At 42.7% G+C, this 20,848-nt stretch overlaps 1 protein-coding gene across 9 annotated transcripts in view; it reads right to left on the reverse strand.

Annotated features, from left to right (window-relative positions):
- Positions 1 to 20,848, reverse strand: part of Glis3 (GLIS family zinc finger 3) — a 445,783-nt gene that overhangs the window by 306,010 nt on the left and 118,925 nt on the right. The gene's annotated exons all lie outside the window — the stretch shown is intronic.

Genomic DNA, 20,848 nt, shown 5'->3' on the forward strand with positions numbered 1-20,848 from the left:
CTAAGACAGGGGCAGTAACAGCAACCAACTCATAGGCCTGTTCTGAAGAACAAAAGAGTTAGCATATATGAATATATGTCTCACCACCTGCACATATCAGAGGATTTGTTTCTCATCAAGGACTATTTTAAAACATTTAAAAACCTACAGAAAAGAGGCAAGTACAACAAAATGAACTGCAACCTTACCTAATGGTCTACATAGCTCTCTATACCTAATTTATTTTATTATCAATTTTTAAGCCATCTAAGAAGCAAGTTACAGATTTTATGCCTTTTCTCCCTGAATATATAACCATAAAAAAATCATGAAATTCAAGACATTTAGGCTTGGTATAGTATGTAATACACTATCTGTATTCAAACATCATCAATAATTCATCTGAGGTCATGCAAAGCAAGGTTCTGAGATGCACTCAAGTTGCTCTTCAAGGATGGATCAGCAAATCACTGGACATCAGGGTAATGAAGACGGATGGAAAAGCACAAACACTAGAGGAAGAAAAGAAGTGAGAGGCTAACAGAATGTAGCACAGAGGTTAAGGGCAACAGGTGCGGAACCCGCCTCCGCTGCTGACAGGCTGCGTCACCTAGGGCAAGTTCAGTTTAGCGCCTAGACTTGAACTCTGACATGGAGCTAACACCAGCAGTCAATTCATTTGGTTGCTTAGAGGATTAGAAGATCTAACGCATTTTAGAACCTGGCACTTAATGAGCTGCCACCCACCACCAAAAGGAGAAGTCTAATTCAGCTCACAGGTTCAGAAGATTCCATCCATCCCTAGTCAGCTGGTTCCAAGGCAAAAAGAAACATCATAGCAGAAGGGTGTGGCAAGGCCAATCTGCTTAGTTCGAAGTGGCCAAGATGTAGAACAAGAACAGGAATGGCCCAGAGGCCACACCGAGTGCCAAGTTTATGCCACTTCGCGCCCCCCCCCACACACACACAAGAGCCTGCTTTACTATTTTCCCCGCGGTGTCTCTTCATTCAGCCCAATTGATTTTTCGTGGCTAAGGGTCACAAAATGCACTGTGACAACTAAATTTTACTGAAGAACTTGTCTCTAGTACCACCGTTTCAAGTGTATATTGTTTGCTTTTCTCCTGAGTGCCCAGCGACTGTAAGTTAATCTTACCCAAGACTTTCACACACACACACACACACACACACACACACACACACACACACACGTCCTCCCTTGAAAGGAAGGATAGGTTTTATGGCCACTCTCTTCCCTCACCTCCACTGTACTTCTTTCAGCCCAATGTTTTAGGAAAGAGTCTGCTTATCTTAGCTAAGGTATAAATGACTAGCCAAATATCTCAAGAGCATTTTACTGGAGGAAAAAAATTATAATGTCAAAACTCCTCAGTACTGAAAAGAAAAAAAAAGCCTGGCAGGAAAAGAAGTATTTTAAAACTTCTCGGTTAATTTTCTCATAGGGGTAGTGGCAGTGGCGTGGTGGGGGGGGTGGCAGTACTAGGAACTGAATTCAGGGCCTTCGCACTCAGTCAGCTATACCCTCAGGCCTCTATGTTTTATTTTGAGTTCAGTCTCTGCTATGTTGCTGAGCCTGCCATCAAATGCGTGATCATCCTGCCTCAGCCTACAGTATCCGGGGTCACAGCTGTGCACCTCTGCATCTGGCTCCCTCAGTAAAGCTTTTACTAGGCACACATGTTTCATGTCAGACTGGCCTTTTTTTCCCCAGTGAACATAAATTAAGACAGGTTGAACACCAATTTGGGTCATTTTTATTTTATTTCTTTACTTAATTATTTTTTTTTCTTTTTTAGTACCAGGCAATTGAACTCAGGATCTTGCGCTGACCCAGACCCTCAGGTCATTTTTAAATGAAATTTTTACAACTTTTAGGCCCAATTTTTCCCATCACTTCTAGTTCTGAGTCTTGAAGGATGCACACAACTGGCAAGGATTCCTTTAATTAATCCAAATAAGTGCCTAATACAAAATAGCAGCTTCAAAAGTAAAAGTAGAAAATAAAAAATTCAAATGCTACTGGAAAGTATCATTATTTTGCCTGGGAAAAAATATCTGGCCTGTCCAGCTAGCTAAGGTACAGAACTCTGGCCACTGATTAGATTAATTATACATCTGAGAATCTTCAACTCTAGAAAAAAGGTAATGCAGGTATTCCTTAATGGCTTACCTATTTAATAACAGGATAAACTCTTCGGTTGGATACAGTTCTATACATTTTTAGAACTGCAGTTTCTTTTTCTTAGCATATCTTATTTATATAGTACTATAATTTTTGCTGATGGTACTATACAGTAGTTTAGGTTCTGTTATACTTTACAGTACTGCATGCAAAAGTTACGCAAATAGAAGAATTCATCACCTTGGGAGTTTCCTTTGAGATTTCTTTGCTCTGAATATTGTAACAAGCATACTATATACAGTTCCTTACTTAGCAACCTGTTGATTTAAGGACCTTGGCACAGGATCTTAACTCAACTGGTAAACAAGGAATCTCTGTAGCACACACACTATGGGGTCACTTCAGGGATTAGTGGGAACCAACACCCAAGATATGCCAGTTCAGAGTGGAGCAAACACAGTTTTTGCTACTAGTGTCCTTGTGGTGTCACAGAACAATCTTCTATGTAATACAAACTGAGCCTCAAGAGGGGAAATGATGACTTAATGTGTGTATCCCAAATCATGGCCACACCTCCTCCTAACTCCATATTTTCTAAGGAGAATAGTATCTCAGTACACACCCAACCTTTCTCTGCCACATCAGGAAGAATAAGGGCATGAATGTCTGTTTTCTTCTTCTCAGAACTATTCTCATTCACAGAGGGTTCGTGTAAGCCTTACCTAGGCGGCTTGTCCTGACAACATGCCCTCAGTTAGGTGGGGTCCAGTCTGTAGATCCACTGAGCTACCTTGCACAACTATGCCCTACCATCCTGTCGTGTGCCAGGGAGAAAAGGTACTCCGAGATTCCAAACTGGGTGTGTAAGCAGAGTACACGCATTGTATCCCAAAAGTGTATTAGATTAGCATGTATCAAACACTATCTAAAATGTACTAGCTATCTTTAATTTGGAGTTACCTATGTTGACATTTTAAATTCAAAAGAATATGTATTTGTGAATGAGCATTTTTAAAAGCCAAATAAATGGAGAAGTGAGTCAAACAAAGAGCTCATCCCCCCCCCACAGTACTAATCCTTTAAAATATTCCACTTGGACATCTAATGTGTATCCTTCCTCGTGCTCCTCTAAGCTCATACAAACATGAATATGTATTATTCTAAAATCAATGAGAGTTAAACGCACATTACCCCCTCTATTCTTAACAGAAAGAAAGCATTGGAATAAAGTACATCTATTATAACAAAGAATAATGCTTCTACACTAATACTGAAATGACACATCTAACTTTGAAGCATACATAAAATGTAGGTGGGATTGGGTTAGAGCCTAGAAATTTGCTTGCTCTCTCTCTCTCTCTCTCTCTCTCTCTCTCTCTCTCTTTCTCTCTCTCTCTCTCTCCCCACTTCTTTCTGTTGTTGTTTGAGACAGGGTCTCACCGTGTAGCCCAGGCTGGCTTCAAACTCACTATGTAGCCCACTGTGGCCTTCAACTTGCACTCTGCCTGCCCCTCAGACATGCCAGCATTGCATGTGTGCAGAACCATACCTGACCATACTGCTGTTCTGTTGTACTAAGGACTGAACCTAGAAGCTAATCAATAATCAGGTACATAGTCTAGGGCAAGGCATTGTATGTATCTGAGCTCCTTTTCTCCTCTCCAATGGAGTAAACATCAGGTACATTGTAAGAACTTCAAAAAGTGTGTGCCTTTCACCAAATAGGTAAAGGCAAGGCAGGCTTCACTCCCAGCCCCATGCAAGAACTGGTCAAAAGGCTACTGGGTCACTCATCCCAGCTTCCACTCACCCTCCTCCCTAGAACTAGAAATATGGAACTCCTACATACCTAACATACTAGGTTTGTTATGCAGTGTTCTGTTGGATTTATAGTGCTTTGTCTCAACACCAACAGCATAATGAGAACATGTGAGCGTGTGCTGCACCTCAGTGACATACAGTAAGGCACAGTTAAGTGGCTAGAACTCCAGAGGATGAGAATCTGAATGCAATCTCTCTTCCTATGTTCAACTTGGCAAATGTTACAAATGCTCAAAACTGCACAAAAGCCATGGAGAGAAAAGGAATGCCGGACATAGGGTCTTGCTTCCATGGAACTTACAGTTCCTAAGCAGTAAGACAGGCTCAGGAAAATTAAGACAGTATGCCTGGATAGTACAGTATTAGGCATGAAGTGAAATCATAGTCAGGAGTTCAGAGAAGGGAGATGAATCACTGTGCAACAGATAATTCAATGAAAAACAGTACTAGCCACAAAGCTATCTCCTGAAGTTCTTCAGGGTATCCAAAGGTTTTAGATGATAAGCAAAGAAAGTTCATGGAGATGTCAACAATCAAATGACTTAGAAAAACTCTAATAACTAAACATGTCTTCTTCTTACCAGTTTCTTAGAGCCTTTAAAAATTGCAGATGCTTATAATAAATCTTTCAGAAAAACAAATAATACACAAAACACACTTGGGGAGGGCTTTTTTCACCTAGGACTCAACTAATGTCCACCAGCATTCCAGAGGACATACTTTAAAAACCTATAAGCTGGGGTTGGGAAGATAGCTCAGTGGTATAAGCACCTGCCTGGCAAGCGCAAGGACCCGGGTTCGATCCCCAGCGCCACATGCTGTGCCAGCTGCAGAACCCCAGGCACACCAGGTGTGGTGGCACAGGCCTCTAATCCCAGTACTGGGGTGGGTGAGACAGGAGGGTCACTCGGAGTCCGAGCTGCATAGCAAGACCCTCTACCAAATAAATAAATATTTTTTAAAAACCAGTAAGTAAGACATGAATAAGCACATGAATTAAAAGGATATAGTAGGGTGGTAACAAGGTAGGAAACGTACACTGTCCTGAGGAAGGAAGAGAAGATGCAGTACATGAGGGACCCAACACCGAACACAACGAAGTGAGGGGTCAGAGCGCAGAAACCTGGCTTAGGTAGGAATGCCTGTGCTACAGTTCGGGTCTGCTATGAGCCCTAGAGGCCCATGTGTCGGGGGCTTGGTGTGTAGCCTGGTGCTCCTGGGACAGGGGACCCAGTGTGAAGTCTGAGATTCCTGGAGCTGTCACTGCAACAAGGACTGTGGGGACCAATCTCTCTTCTCCTTCTGTTTCCCTTCCCCTTCCTCCTCTTCTTCTTCCTTCTTCCCTCCTCCTCCTCCTCCTTCTCCTCCTCCTCCTCCTTCCTTCTCTCCCTCCTTCCCGCTCCCTCTCATCTCTCTGTCTCTGTCTCTCTATGTGTGTGTTAGCAGAGACTGCACCCAGGGCCCTCACACTGGGTTATATCCCCAGCCCTTTTTTCACTTCTGATTTTGAGTCAGCACTCTGGTAAGTCACTAAGCTGCCCAGGCTGGCCTCCCACTGCTGATCTTCCTGCCTCAGGCTCCAAGAGCACTGAGTTTACGGGACGCTCCACTGTCTGCTGTAATGTTCCTGAAAGCAACAGGAGCAACAATAATGGACTGCAACTTCAGAAGTCATAAGGTAAAATAAAACTTCTGCCTTTATATAAGATAGGATAAAAAAAATAAGGTTAATCGTCAAAAATTTTCATGTATTACAGGTAAAGACTGATTACCATTAATCCCTCAAAATACCCCCACCCCTTCACTTTAAACACACTCACTCCATCCTTCTTGCCACTGTCTGAAGCAGTTCTGTAAATTCTCTCATGATTGCCTTTGGTTATGCTGCTACGGCCGCCTCAGTGTCCTGAATCAATTCACAATGTTTGGGTTTCATGGTCACTTTGGCTTTGCGGCAGGGCCAGAGATCACATGACGCCAGACCTTGTGAATAAGGTGGATGGCAACACACCATAACATTTCTATGAGCTGACTTTCCCCCAAATGGCATTCAGCAGCAACATTCACCATAGTTTTGGTCACAGATCGTAAAGGCACTCATGAAACAGGACTTCCAGAACTTCTTCAGAAAATAAGAACAATGGAATAAACTTGTTAGAAGTAAGGGGCACTACTTGGAGGGGGACTAGTGATGATGTGTCTTTTACCATAATAAATTTTAAAAATCTGAACATCCATTGTTTAGTTTGAGCATTCCTTTTAAGTTGATCATGTCAGGTATTTAGTTACAGGAACAGAAAGCTAACAGAACCTGATTTAAATGCCAGGCTCCAATCCAAACTCACGCAACTGCAGGTAACCAAAAATTCCATTAAAAGCTCAGCTTATCCAAGCTTACTCTGGTACAGGAGCAGGCAAAGACCAGAGCAACCCATGAACCACAAGGTAAGCAAACAGCACAGGAGACTGAGAGTGGGAAATTAGTAAAACGAAAGATTTTAAATTCATCAATATTTGGGACATCAACTTTAAACATGAGAGGCAGTATATAAAATCTATCTTCTGACTCCATTCCAAACTAAGCCAACAAAGAGATCAAAGACAAATCCAGGGAGATTGCCATGAATCAGGCATCCTCCCACCATCTGGCCATCGTGTTCATCCTGAATCTCCCATGTGCATCCCACAAAAAGGCAACCTTCACACCAACACTCTTCCAGCCTCCCCACAGCCCCAGATTTTCCTCAGAACCAACAGCCTTCCCTCATCTCATACTTGCATTACAAGGAGTCCTACTGACTCCCGGAGACAGCAAACACTGTCAAATTCCTTTCTACACCACTCACTGGCGAAGAGTTTGTATAGGAAGCCTCAGTCTTGCTCCTATCACCGACCCTTCCTGATACCAAGTTTTATTCCAATCACACAGCTTTCAGCTACCTCATAAAGATGGAAAGATCCAGTATTGCTGGGGTTTCTATCCTAAAGTCCCATCAGTCAGCTATGGTACATCAATTATCAACTAATTAGTAGAGAGTTCTCAGGCTGACCCTACTGTTCTCTCTTATAATGATTTGCCAAGTTAACTGGGAGCTGCTCTGCTCCGTAGAGACTCAGTACAGCAAGGGTGTTAAGTAAAGACCATCTACAATTAGCCCAGAAAACCAAAATGAAAATGTAAGCACATTTTACTGCTCTTCCCTTAACAAATTTTCTAACGATCTCATGGGAAGAGAGCAGATACATTTGTTAAGTACATAAACCTTACATTGAAAAACTAAAATACAAGCACAAGCACAATTGGGTATAATTTATTGCTCGTGGAATCAGGTATCCACTTAGCCTACATTGCTCTGTGCTGTAGAATGCGCTCCTGGGAGCACGGTGCACAAGAAGTCGAGTCGTACAATTAGCACTTACAGTCTGATCTCAAACGCCTCACCAAGCCTATCCAGGAATCCAGAGGCCAGGTCCCAGAACGGTTTTGCTAACCAGCTGTGTGGCCTTGGGCGAGTTCCTTAAACTCCCTGTGCCCCTTTGGAAGTTGAAGGTACGCTTCTTTGGAAAACAGGGTGATGATCATCCACACTTTCATCATACTGAGTGTAGTGCCACGTGAATCCATGTATGGAACGTGCTTCAAGTAGTGTGCGTACACAGTGAGCACTCCATAAGCTTTGGGTATTCTTTTCCTACTGAAGTGCCAAGATCACGCACGACCTCCACGGCCAACCTCCCCCAAGAGCTCTGGAGGGCTTTCAAGCATGAGTGTGATGCGACAGGACGCTACGAAGAGAGCAGCCTATTTTCAGCACAGAGGGAAGCAAAGCAAAGACGAAGGCAGAAACCCAACTAGGAAGCTGCTGCCATGCACACCCTCATGCCATGCCAGTGGGCAGTCAGAAGACAGGACAGCCCCAGCTCATCTCTTTCCCTTTTTTGGTTTCTTAGGACATATCTGTAACTCAGGCAGCTTACAATCACCTTAGGGAGTGGTTACCTGAGCATATTACAGTATATTTGTTTGGGTTTTATCCCCTTCCCCCCTCTCTCCCTCCTCCTCTGATTCCCCAATCGTCTTTTTGTACCTGTTGATACTAATTGTATGCGTACCTGTTATGGCTGTGTGTTACCTGCGTCCATTAGGGTCCTTAGGTTCCTATGCATAGCATACCTTTATACTGCTTATTTCCCCTGCCCATGCCCCTCACCCCCCTCTATGTTCTCTTGTACCATTCCCCTATTCTGCATAACTTGTGTCCCTTTCTATTGCAGATCACTTCAGTAAGAAGCAAAGGCAAGGGTTGCTGAAGTGCCTTTAGGAAGTACTGAATTCCAAAGCTTTCCTCCAGAAATCCAAGTCATGCATCTCCTAAGTTTCTAGTCCCCCTGAAGGCAACCAAAATCAAAGAACACAAGAGAGAGGACAAAACTGCCTATTGGAAAGGCCTGTTCACCATACGGAACAATGGGGGCAACCCTCTGTCAGAGAAGGAGTGCTCAACAAATATATGGCAAGAACACAGATAAAGAATATACCTTTCAATTAATAAAGCAAAGGTAGTTTGCTGTCATGAATGAGGTTAGGAAACTCCCTCAGAAGTGTCTGCGAGTCATGATAGGCAGGAATGATGGGGTTTCTAGTGAACGCAAGTGGTGCTGTGCCCTTTTCTCTGAATTGTGAGCAGCTAGGAATACTAGTTTGCTCCCTCTTCTCCGTGCTTCCCCTTACTGTACTCTCTCCCTCCCTCGTCCTCCCTTTCTCTCAATATCAAGGGAATGCAGGCAAACAATATACATCAATGAAACTTTTTAAAGTATCCAAGTGCTGGTTCAAAAGCAAACTCCCAGCCAATCCTTCTTATTAGAAAGTCTATGCTGGGGAGACAGCTTGGTAGAGTACGCACTTGCCTGGCAAGCGCAAGGTCCTGAGTTCAGTCCCTGACACCTCAAAAAAATAAAAAAATAGAACGTCTTAGTATCTCAGAATACTACACTGTCACCATTAAAGCTGTTATGCTACCTTTATTGTTCCCCAAACAGTAATTCCTTTAAACTTTCCAAAGACTTACACACACTATCATTCAACATTTTTCTGTTCTACATTTTGCATGGGCTTGCAAGACCAGATGGTATGTCCAGAGGCAGTAGCTTCCAAGAAAAGGCAAATGGGTTTTAGAAATGACATGCTTTTTCATTAACAATTAAGTCATTCATACTTCTAAGAAACAATGAGCATCCTCCTGCCTCCCCAGAATTTCCCAGGGCTGCTCAACTGTTTCTTCACCCAGATACCCTTCTCGCCCCTGGGCTGCAGATCTTGGTGCTGCTCCAAAGTCCACCCAGCAGCGAGGTACCTGGTAAGAAAACTCCAGCGACTGCACTGCGTGCATCTCTGTCTCTTACAAAAGACATGAAATTATACACTGTTGGAATTTGTCATCTCAGTCCAATATAGAAGCACAAATTCACTGAGACTATGCCGGTACAACAGAAGGTCACAGAACTTGCTGAAAGGGGACAGCGCCCCTAGGGGCAGACTGGAGCATGAAGAGAAAGATGAGATGACCCAGAGTCTGGAAGAGCAGCAGTGTACAGTCCCTCCAGAGGCAGCTCCTGGGAAAGTTACTGAGGTGGACAGTACCGGTGCCTGACATGCACGCAGCTTAGAACTCTGCTCCAAGGGTCCCCAGTTCCACCAAAGCTTCCCACATTCCAGAGCAATGCAGAGAGCAGCAGACCCCAGAGACCATACAGAGTGATCCACAGGCTCCTCAGCAGCAGCCTGGTGGGCGAGGAGCCTGGAAACTATCGGAATGTTCTGTTTTGGACAAAGACCCCAGAATATTATTCTATCTGGCAAGGCATGAAGGTGTCACCCCACAAGGATTGATATTAAATTCCCCACTGATCAGCAAGATGGTCTTGGAGGGTGATGCGTTTTGATTTAAAGGAAATAATTCAAACAACTATTTCTTATATGTATGAGCTGGTAGAATAAATTGTATCCATACAATTACAGATTCAGTTAAAACTGCAGGGATCTAAAGCCTGAAATATCTACCTTTTGGCTGAAGCAACTTGTCATTGCATAAAATGATTTAATTTTAATCAAACTGCCAAAATATAAAAACAAAATTGTAACATCGTAAATCTCAATGCATGAGCAATCTGGTTGGGGCCTACATAATTGTAGATTCTTCTGTTCCTTTACTTAGCGCTATTTTTTTTTTTTAATTTAAAAAAGAACTAGAGCAATCTAAGCATCTCTGCACACACAACTGGCCTTATAACTGACGTGGCTATGACTGATTTACCTCCGTATCCTGTAGCTATTAAGTCTGACACTGCACCAGCAGCGACTGTTAAGAATATCTGAAGTTAGGTCAAGCAATAGGGAAGGCCATAGCTTTCAATCCACATTCTTTCTCCCTAAAGTGCAAAAGAAATCCTATACATACTAATGATGGCATTTAAAAAATGTTTAAATTAGGAGCGATGCTTATGTGCTACCTGAAATGCTTCCTTAAATAAAGGAAGCATTAGTTACTTATCTGAATTTGAATACTAAAGCTGAAAAGCAACGTGGATGAAAAGCTGAATGCTAATGAGACAGGTGGTTAGTGCAGAGTATTAATCTAACTGGTTGGGGATCCACTTGGGGGACTGATGAAGCACACCTCTGGGTAGGTCCCCGAGGCCTGCCTTAGGTCCTAGATATGGTCCCAGCCACCACAAACTACAGCTTTGCTCCAACAGGCCCTTCTGTCATGACGTTTCCACTTCCGAGCCTGCTGACCACGCCCTGAATGCCCCCAAAACTGAGCCACATTAAACTTTTCCACTAAGTTGAGGATATCAGGTACTGTGCCTCAGTGACAAGAAAGACGGCTTGCTGGAAAGGCTTAAACACAGGTTGAAGGCTCTGCTGAAGCTTTTCAATACAAGCATGAAAGTTTCTTTCTAGACTAATGCACAAATTCTTAGAAGGGAAAAAATAACACATCACAAGGAATTAAAAACCTTGGAGCTTTCAAAGTAAATGAGAAGAAGAGAAATAAAATTCTCCAGTTCCCAAAGGGTCAATTAAGTAGAGGCCTCAGTGGCCTCTCCAACTTAGTGGTGGAATATTCTCCAGCTCTCTTCCTCAGGTGAGCCAAAGTGTTAACTGCCAGGGTTTGTTCTCCTCTATCTTAAGCATTCCAGTATTCCCTAACAAAATAAAAATAACAACTAGAGGCCAATCATCTCATTTTGATCTTCTTGTACCAGGAGAGGAACATGAACCTTGAAAGAAACCCATAGTTTGGGAATAAAACACCACAATAAATCCCAATTACCTCCTTATAGTGTGTACAAAAAGTTAGAAGGCTGCTGCCAAAATATTTTCAATAAGGAAGACTGTTAAACATCTATTTCAATAAGGCCAAACTCCTAAGTTCTCATAATCGAGTCTCTTTGCTAAACCACTTTTAAGGGTTTAATATTTAGAGTGCATGTTTCAGAAAAATTTTGAGAAATCAAACTTTTTAATCTGAAGCATTAATAAGGAAATTGCTTCCCTCTCCTAGTTCTTACAGTTAGAGCCTAATATATTCTCTAAAATACTCATCTTGTAAAATATCTACAAAATAATAATATAATACGAAACAGCTTTTCTTCTCCCTCCCCAAATTGTACTGAATCATGACAGGAAAATAGATTATGTCTACATTTAAGGTACACAATATATAAATTTAAGGTGCATACGATTACTTTTATGTATGTACTATGATTACCACAACTGGGCAAGTTAATATATCCATCACCTAACAGTTACTTCTGGTGGCCTGTGTGCACGCCCACGTGAACACGCACAGTTAGAACTTAACATACATCCTCAAAATATAATTTGAAGTCTGCAGCCACATATGGTGGTGCAGGTCTGTCTCTAATCTAGCACTCTGGAAGGCTGAGGCAGGAGGACTGCAAGCTCAAGAGCAGACAATTTAATCCTTGAAAAAGACTGTTGCAAAAAAAAAAAAAAATTTTTTAAGGGCTGCAGTTGTAGCTCAGTGAAAAGGCCCTTAATCTCATCCCCAAGAACAGAAAAAAATTTTACAAGTCTATAATACAGTAATTGTTACCTCTAGTCACTACATTGTACACTCGCTCTCAGAATGTATTCATCTCATATAAAGGAAATCTTGTATTCTTTGGCCAACATCTCCTTGTTTCCCCCACTCCCCGACTCCTGGCAACCAACCACCACCAGACTGTTTCTGTGAGTTCCCCCGTTTCAGATTCCACATACAGGTCAGATCATCCAGTATTTGTTGTTCTGTGATAGCTTTTATTCTTCTACCTTCTATCAAGCACATTAAGTTGTCCACTGTGAAAACATCTAAATGTCCAGAAAACATTCCATTCAGAATTCTAGGATCCAGCCAGTGAGAAAGAAAAGGGAATGAACTTCTTCCTTCCAATTTAAGCACAGTGAGCACCTTTGTTTGAAAAAAAAAAAAAATTCCCACCATCTTCTTTCAAAAATGTGTCAGAGGGGCTTAAAGGAGGGTGTGGAGGAAGGGAGACTGAGATAGTTGTTATTGTTCCTCTGGCCAGAAGGCTAAGGGGACAAAGATTGAGAAACCCTGTTCTCTGAATGTTGTTCTGTCATATGACACCAGCTACATGGGGAATGCCTGTAACACCTCAATCCAGAGGAGGAAAGAATAGAGCCTAAAAGAAATGTGAAAAGAGTAAGTATAATTCAGCCCGACTGACTTGTTTTTTGACACGTAGCCTTGAAAAGAACAATTTTACCTCAGAAAGCTGGCAAGTGCAAACTGATTTTTTGATAAGTTATGAATGTGCATTTTTACTAAATGCATGAAGATAGAGTGAGGGAGAGAAAGGCCAGGTATCTAAAGACAGGGCGCTTGTCAGGTTTCTCATTTCTGTGTCATTTCTGTTTAGTCGGTCAAACGAAAATTCGAAACCATATAATTAGATGGTTGTTTATACATGATTAAGCATGAGCTCAGTGGACTCCACGTGCCAAAAAGTCAGAGATGTGGTTAAGGGCAAGAAGGAACTATTAATAAAAGGAAATAAAGCTGTAATACATTTTTCACTTATGAATAAAAATAATTCAAAGGTCTCTCGATGGAAAAAGAAAGGAAAAAAATCAACCCTGAGTAGGATCAAGAAACCAGGTAATTGTATAAATGGTTAGAATTCATGACATACAAAACATAAGCCACTGGTATAAAAACGCCCTTCCTCTTCTACGATTTAAATCCTCCTGTTTGCTTCTCCTAAACATAACTCTTAATGAGAACATAAGAAAACTTACCTGTATTGCGTTTCTTTAGAATTGTTCTGGGGAATATTTAAGCAAGAGCGTGTTGTTCATTTACAAAAGTTACTCGTTCTTCCTAACGGTCTTCACCAGGAATCCTCTCTGGAGAAGCCCAGACCTCTCAGCTTCCGTGAAAATGGCAGTGTTTTTTCACTTTTCATAACTGCAGAGTTTTCTTCTCAAAATGTAGGGAGCCCAGGGAAAGCAAAGTTTACCTGAGCGTAACCTGCATAAAGGTAAGATGGATCTTACCTCACCTGCGATCTTAAGACTTGCGCTCTGAAAAGCAGTGAATCAACTGCTCATAGATCAAATACACAGCTTCAGACGAGGTCAGAGGGCAAGTCTTTCAGATGACAGAGAACAAACTGATCTAGGATCAGCCTGCTACTCCTACCTCAGGTAAGGTTTTTAAGCCTGCTGGGAAAAGACTCCAATACAGGTTACAGGAGGCCACCCCAGCAAATGAAAACCTAATCCCAGGGGCGGGCCCACTGTGTACGTTTTTTTCTATAACCAAACACTCTAGAACTCCCAGTGTTGTGACTTAAAGAGTTTATATGCTATGACAGTAGAGCCTACTTACGGAAAGACACGGTATAACGTAAAAATGAGTAAGGTCTGTGAGATATCTAACACACATTTTTAAGAATGGGGGTAAAATCTATCTAACACTCCAAAAGCTTGTAATACTCTGTGTGTGTGTGTGTGTGTGTGTGTGTGTGTGTGTGTGTGTGTATGCGTGTGTGTGGCTGGCTCAGCCCACCCGAGGGGTGGAGCTGATGCAGCATGTGGTGCCAGGGATCAAACTGTGGTCCCTGCACTTGCCTAAGCTTGCCCAAGCAGGTGCTTTAGACCGCTGAGCTATCTTGCCGGTCCCTCATAATACTGATAAAACAGCCTGATTTTCAGAGCAGGTTCCAAGTCCCATTCATTTCCAACACGCCAGAGACTTCCAATCTTAATCTCAGCCTCCCAATCCTCCTCAGCAAAAAACCAGTTCAGTTCTAACTCCAAAAGCAATATTTTTTTAAAAAACATGCTTATTAGATTTTAAACAAAAGAGACCAAACATACTTTATCTAATGTATATGATAAATTACAAAATATGCAATTTTTTTTCCACTGGGGATCAAACCCAGGATTTTTTTTTTTGTACTGAGTTACATCCTTGTCCTTTTTAACTTACTCTGAGACAAGATCTTGTTAAATTTCCCAAATAGGACTGGAATCCATAATCCTTCTGCTTTGCCTCGCAGAAATGCTGGTATTACAGGTACATACCACAAGACCCAGCCCAAAATATGGAAACTTCTAAAAACCTCATTCCAACAAACTAAAGTAACCACAGAGTGCATACCTGAAAAGGTGTAGACAACTGAGGTATGGCACAAGACTCATAACTAATTTAGCAACTTTAACTTACAAAACCTTCCATATTATCTCCATATCTTACATGAAATAGGTGCTTTTGTTCTGAAGATACTTTTTAATTATTGGCCTAACTTAGTAAAATCCACTTTTTCACATATTTCTTTAATATCAGGAGCCCCAAAGGTCACAGTGAGGCAGGAGGCTCTCTAGGAGTTTGAGGTTAGCCTGCGCTACATAGTGAGTCGAAGGCCAGGCTGAACTACCAGGTGAGACCTTGTCTCAAAAAATAAAACACTACAAAAATAAGAAGTCTCAAAAGTTTAGGGGAAAGTGTACTTTGTTAAAACAAACACTCTACATTCTAGTAATTCACAGATTTTTGTCTTCAAAAAAAAAGAGAAATTTGCTAAATTAATAAATATGGATTATTTGAGAATTTAATGTCCACTCTGGTTCAAGATAAGAAATGTGATAATTTATTCCCAAACAATGTGTGGCATGTAACTCAAAACCGTTTTTCATCAATAATTAATATTAATAATTAACAAGTATAAACAACAAAAATACCTTTTGGACATGTTTCAGCCAGGCCCTTTCCTCATTCCACAGGCTGCCTATTGCCCCTCTTTACCCTCTGTTTGGGGTTAATAACTAAACTTCCCTCATCTCTGACATGCAACACTACCCAACAGCAATCTTCCCAAGAATGCATTTACCAATACATAAGACTGAAAAGAAGAAAAGTCTTTCCACTCCACAGTGAAATTTCTCTGAAGTAAGGACAGAACCCTACAGAATGCTCACCCTAAGCACCTATTCTTTTTCTTAGACATGGAGTTTCTTCTGTCCCTAATTAGCCTCATAATAAAGATTAAACAATCTTCTCCGTAAGTGCTGCAAAGGAGAAAGATAATGTCTGAGCTACTTATTTAGTATTGATCAGAACCAATGCACTGAGAATTTTTCTATCACATAAAAGCCCTACAAATTTACAGAATACTACGTGATGTTTTGATACAGGGATGTCAAGGGTTTTACTTGGTACTCGTTCCAGGCAAGTGCTTCTCTACTAAGCTATCTCCCCGGCCCTAGTACTTGTTCCAAATAGCATTCCATTCCTTTCTAAAATTGTATTGCTTTTCTTTCCTTGTGGATCTGCTTGATATCATCTTCAAAGTCAAATGTGTTCACTCTCATACCAAATTAAAAGCATCTCATCACTGTCTCTTATTTTCCAGACACCCTGCCCTGGGAGCTCATGTTTAAAATTGTAAGCCCATTACAAGGACTTTCCTCTGGCCAGTCATTCCTTCATCAAAACATAAATCACAGGTACTGTCCTAAGAAGTTTCAAAAGTCCAACATCATATTATATTTCAGTTTTTTTATAGCAAATACAAATTCCTCATTCTATTCCCCTTCATTCTGTACATTCCCATTATTCTGTAAGAAATATCAGAATCATCAGAAAAAGCACTTTGTGCTTGAATTGATTCACAGTCCCAGGCTGCTTGGCCCCAGAACTTCAAACTGTGGGAAACTAGAAGTCCTGAGGCGGTGGAGCTCCCGAATGCAGTTCTGCTTGGGTACGCATGTGGGTAGAGAGGTGTTTATGTCTTGCTCTTCCCTGAGGACCTCAGACAGCTGTGCAGAGTATTTTGTATGCATTTCCAGGGCTACTTGCTCTGTGGTTTCACAAAGTACAGGCAACAGGAACTTTCAGGGACTTCTAAGACACTAAGCAACAGCTGGTGCGCAGGGAGAGGAGAGCCTCTAACAAATGCAGCCTAAGGAACAATGTCTCCCTTCAGGAGGACCTGCTGGTGAAGTCAGCCAGTGCTGGCCAGGGGGACAATACTGGGTAGGTCATTAACTTTCCTGGGTCAACGCAGACGCCGCCTATGAGCTCACCCACCTTTCTGGAAGCGCTATTTTAGCTGCTGAGTTTATACAAATCAAACCCATAATTTTCTAATGGCTAAACTAGGAATGTGTTCGAAAATAGCTAACTCTCTGCGAACCCTGCAGAAGACAGCCAGGGAATTCAGAAAGGTACGTGCCCAGTCTGTTCAAGTTTGCAAGCAGCTCTATAATAGCTATATTGTTCTGTATTACCCTGAAAGTAAGGAGCCACGTAAGCAAACAGGATTGGTTTTAAATCAGGGTTGGGTTTTTGTTTTGTTTTCTGTTTATTTGTAAAGTGGGGTGGTTACCACTGCCTTAAGTTTTCTCCCTTTCTCCTTTTTTCTTTTGCACAAAAAAGAGTTAGTCGTTAACTACACAAAGGAGTTAACTTTTAACCTGAAGGCTGGGAATGCTTGAGCTCCTAAGCCCTCCCCCCTTTTTCTTATTGTAGCTAAAATAGCTTCAGGAAAACTCTTGCTAATTATCATCGATTCTCCCTGAGACCTGGCAGCACCAGTTCCCCTGCTGCACTCCCAGGCTGGATTCCACCATCAGTCCCTTCACAGTCCTCCATCTCTGCAGCCACCATCCCTGACCTCAAGCCACACACCCTCCACACTCCCAACTGACAAAGATCAGCTCAGATGTCACCTCCTTTATGAACCGTGAGCCTCTATGATTCTTGCCTCCTCTGCCAAGTCCAAAATGCCCTATCCCCCCTCCCAATTCATAGGTAGTATCAGCTGTGCAGGTTTTGTGCTGTCCATCACAGCTACCTGCTGTCTTTGCATGTAAGCATAATGGCAGGTCCTTGAGGTTACCAACTGTCCCTGACCTGCCTTCACTCTCCATCCCTCATCTGCAGAGTCCCAGACCACAGCTTCCTGTAGAGGGCAGACCTTCACTACTGTCTACGGACAGGTAATGCCCACACTACAGCTGGAGCATGTTCTTCGCACAAATGGCACCTCTTTCCACAGGTATATGGGTATACTATTTGAACTAGGGATAAAAATTTAAAACAAAATAGTTTACTTGGAAGCAAGGGTGGGGAGGCACACTAGGAGAGCTGGCCACTCCTCGCCCCTTCTCTCTGCTGGCTGCACACCAGGCACACTCCATGCCCCAGCGACCAGACAGCCCCTCCGGAGCTGCATGGCGGCACTTTCCAAACTGTCTAACATGTCACCTTTTCCGCGAAGCCCTCCATGGAAACAGGAGCATAACAAGCCTCATCCTCTCCTTTCCTGGGTATTCAAAGGAGATAAAGGTTACCTAGCAATGGACATGTGACACCGTGATCATATTCCCTCACAAAGAAGTTAAACCATGACGTCTGCTGCTAAAAAATTATAGCAATGATTCACTTACACATTAAAAAATAAAAACGACGACTAACATCGATGAAAGGCTCACTTGGTTTCCAGTGGTACCAGGTGAGGGTACCTGGCTCAACATTCTGATTGCCCCACTTGGCTGTTCACACAACCACCCTGAATACCACCACCCGATTTCACAGGGTAGGAAACCTGAGGTTCAGAAAACAGGAACTTGCTGAGAACGAGTAGTCCAACTGGAGAACTACCCACAGAGGCCCACGAGCTTGGGTCCCCGATACACCAAGCTCCAATCAGGCAAACAGACCTCAGTGGAGAAGGCACAGGACTGGAATTCCAATCTTTTCCCCAAATGGAAGGAATGCCCTCAGCCTCCGACTCGTTGGCTCCCATCTATGAGCAAACTTCAGAGGCGACACCTGAATTGACCCTGTGCAGTTACCATCAACAATGCGAGGCACACAGACGCAAGAAATGACACTCGCCTAACATCTGGAGTAGTGATTGAGTGTCTACTAGACAGCATTTCTTCAATTCAGGAGTTTTGGCACATGACATTAAATTCATTTGTTTGTTCATTCAGCAGATGAAAAAGATCAAGAGAATCAAATCATAGCACAAAATGATACCTGATAGAATAAGATGAAAAAGCTGCTGGCATGCTGAGGAGCAGGAGGTGATGACACTGCTGGTGATGACAGCAATATTTAGGGATAGGCCATGAAAGAACTCACATAAATCTTACTAAAAAGAGATTTACTAATTTACTGTTTATTTGACAGTCTCGAGTGCATATTCTTCAGGATCAGGGATGTATGAACGTGACGGGAGGATGAAGACAGTGATGCGACATACAAGCACAATACAAAAAGAGAAAGTACCGCAATAGGTCAACTTCCCACGCCTCCTGGCCCTTTTTGCTTTTTCAGTACTGAAGATTGAACTTAAGGCCTTTGCGCAGAGCTCAGCCCCAGTCTGGCTACCTCCCTATTCATGCATACAGCCACTCATTTAGACACAGGGTCTCACTGAGTCACTGAGCTGCCCAGGCCGAGCTTAAGCTTGCTATCCTCTTGCCTTACCCTCCCCGAGTGCTGAGTTTACAGGCACGAGCTACCATCCTCAGCTCTTACAGTCACCCTGTTCTACCAGAAATCACCTACCCTAAAATCAGTATACATACAGCCCCAAGGGGGCCTTTTCTAAAATTCTGCCTCAATAGCCCAAACTTTCATCTTGCAAAACTACACTGACCTAAAAGGAGAGAACCACCAGGTGTCCACAAGTTAGCAGCCGTTCTCTACCTTCAGCATCCAATGAAAGTATAAGGAGCACTGCAGCTCCTGCCCCCAGTACTCCTAGTACTCTGAGAGGCAGAAGCAGGAGGATCACAAGTTCATGCCCAGCCTGAGCAACTTTGCGACTTAGCAAGGCCAAATTAAAATAATAATAATAGTAAGTAAATAAATAAATAAGCTAGGAATGCACCTCAGTGCAAAGGCTCTGGGTTCAATCCCCAGTAACACACACACACACACACACACACACACACACACACACACACACGGAGACAGGCATTGGATATATGGGTGGAAGGGGTCCACTGTGTGACAACACGGGGAGTGAGGCTAGGCCAGGACGATCAGGAGTGCCAACTTTGCTTCGTGGCTACACGGCTGGGCTTTGGCCACATCACTTCAACCCATCTGGTAAGAACCTCTGCTGAACTCTGCAGCACTGGCCGGGCTCAAGCCTGATCAGTGATTAAGGGAAGTTAATTCTTCCCACTTGCCGATCACGTATGAACATCTCATCTTTTATCATTTAAAAGATAATCTTTAAGTCAGACTGGGTGATAGAACAATTTCAGTGTCTTTCCTCAGAGGAAAAGAGTGTATCACTGCTCCCGCCATGCTGTGAACTCGTGAATTCATAGATTTGTAGCCAAGAGGAGACATTGGAAATCCTGGGTCCACCTCCTAATTTTACAGGCATTGCAGTGCAAAGAGAGATGCAGCGACACCCCCACTGTCATCACATAACTGGTTAGTAGCAGAACCAACATTGGCATAAAAATTAAGTACCTGGGCACCCAACTAAGCCCACTTTCTACTAAGTCCTGCTGCTTCTATGGGTTGCTGATTAGAAATGATGCTTACTGGTGTGAATACATCTGAGCCAATTACAAATGTCTTTCCCATCCAAGCAGTAAAAATGGCCAACAGTATAGTCCTTGCTATGAGCAATGGGCTCCGGAAAGGACTGCTCCTGCAGAGATAGAAAGTTGCAAGGAGAAAGGGCACAAAGAGAGGGGACCAGATACCAGCGTGGACAGCTGTGCCCAAAGATCAATCCCACCGCAGTCCACAAATGAAATCTGAAAATGCCCCAAAGCAACTTCTCTCTTCCTTCTGTCTTCAAGCCTAGACAACCAGATAGAAACGTATGAATTTTCAGAAGAGAGAAACAAGAATGTGACTCCAACATTCTGTACAAGAGGCTTGGTTTGAGTTTGCTCATATGTCCTTAAACCTTAGGTTTTAGTACAACTGCGGCCTGCATATTCATCTGCTAAATGGAAATGTGTTGAGGACGCACTGCTCAGGCTGCTGAGGTACCATCAGCACCTTACCGAGAAAAGGGAAAAAGATCTCATTTAAGCCTATCTAGCATGACAGCATAATTTCTGAAAGTTTCCCCTCTCAAATCAAGTTTACAAGCAGTGAATAAGGCTATAAGGCTGTGAATCCCTGGCATAATGAGAATTACAGGACAATTGTCTGCTAATTAGCAGTTATGGACCAGGGAATTCCTTTGCATTGTGGCCCTACTTTCTTTGTCTTTGTTGTAAATAAAAATTCTGCCGTCAAGAGTCTGAAATAATGAAAGAATTCTTCATAATGTCAGTGAGTTTGGAAAGAGCCCCGGTGGCACAGGGACCTTGCCTGG

The sequence above is a fragment of the Octodon degus genome, unplaced genomic scaffold, assembly GCF_000260255.1.
Source record: "Octodon degus isolate 3935 unplaced genomic scaffold, OctDeg1.0 scaffold00087, whole genome shotgun sequence".
In the NCBI taxonomy this organism is placed as follows: domain Eukaryota; kingdom Metazoa; phylum Chordata; class Mammalia; order Rodentia; family Octodontidae; genus Octodon; species Octodon degus.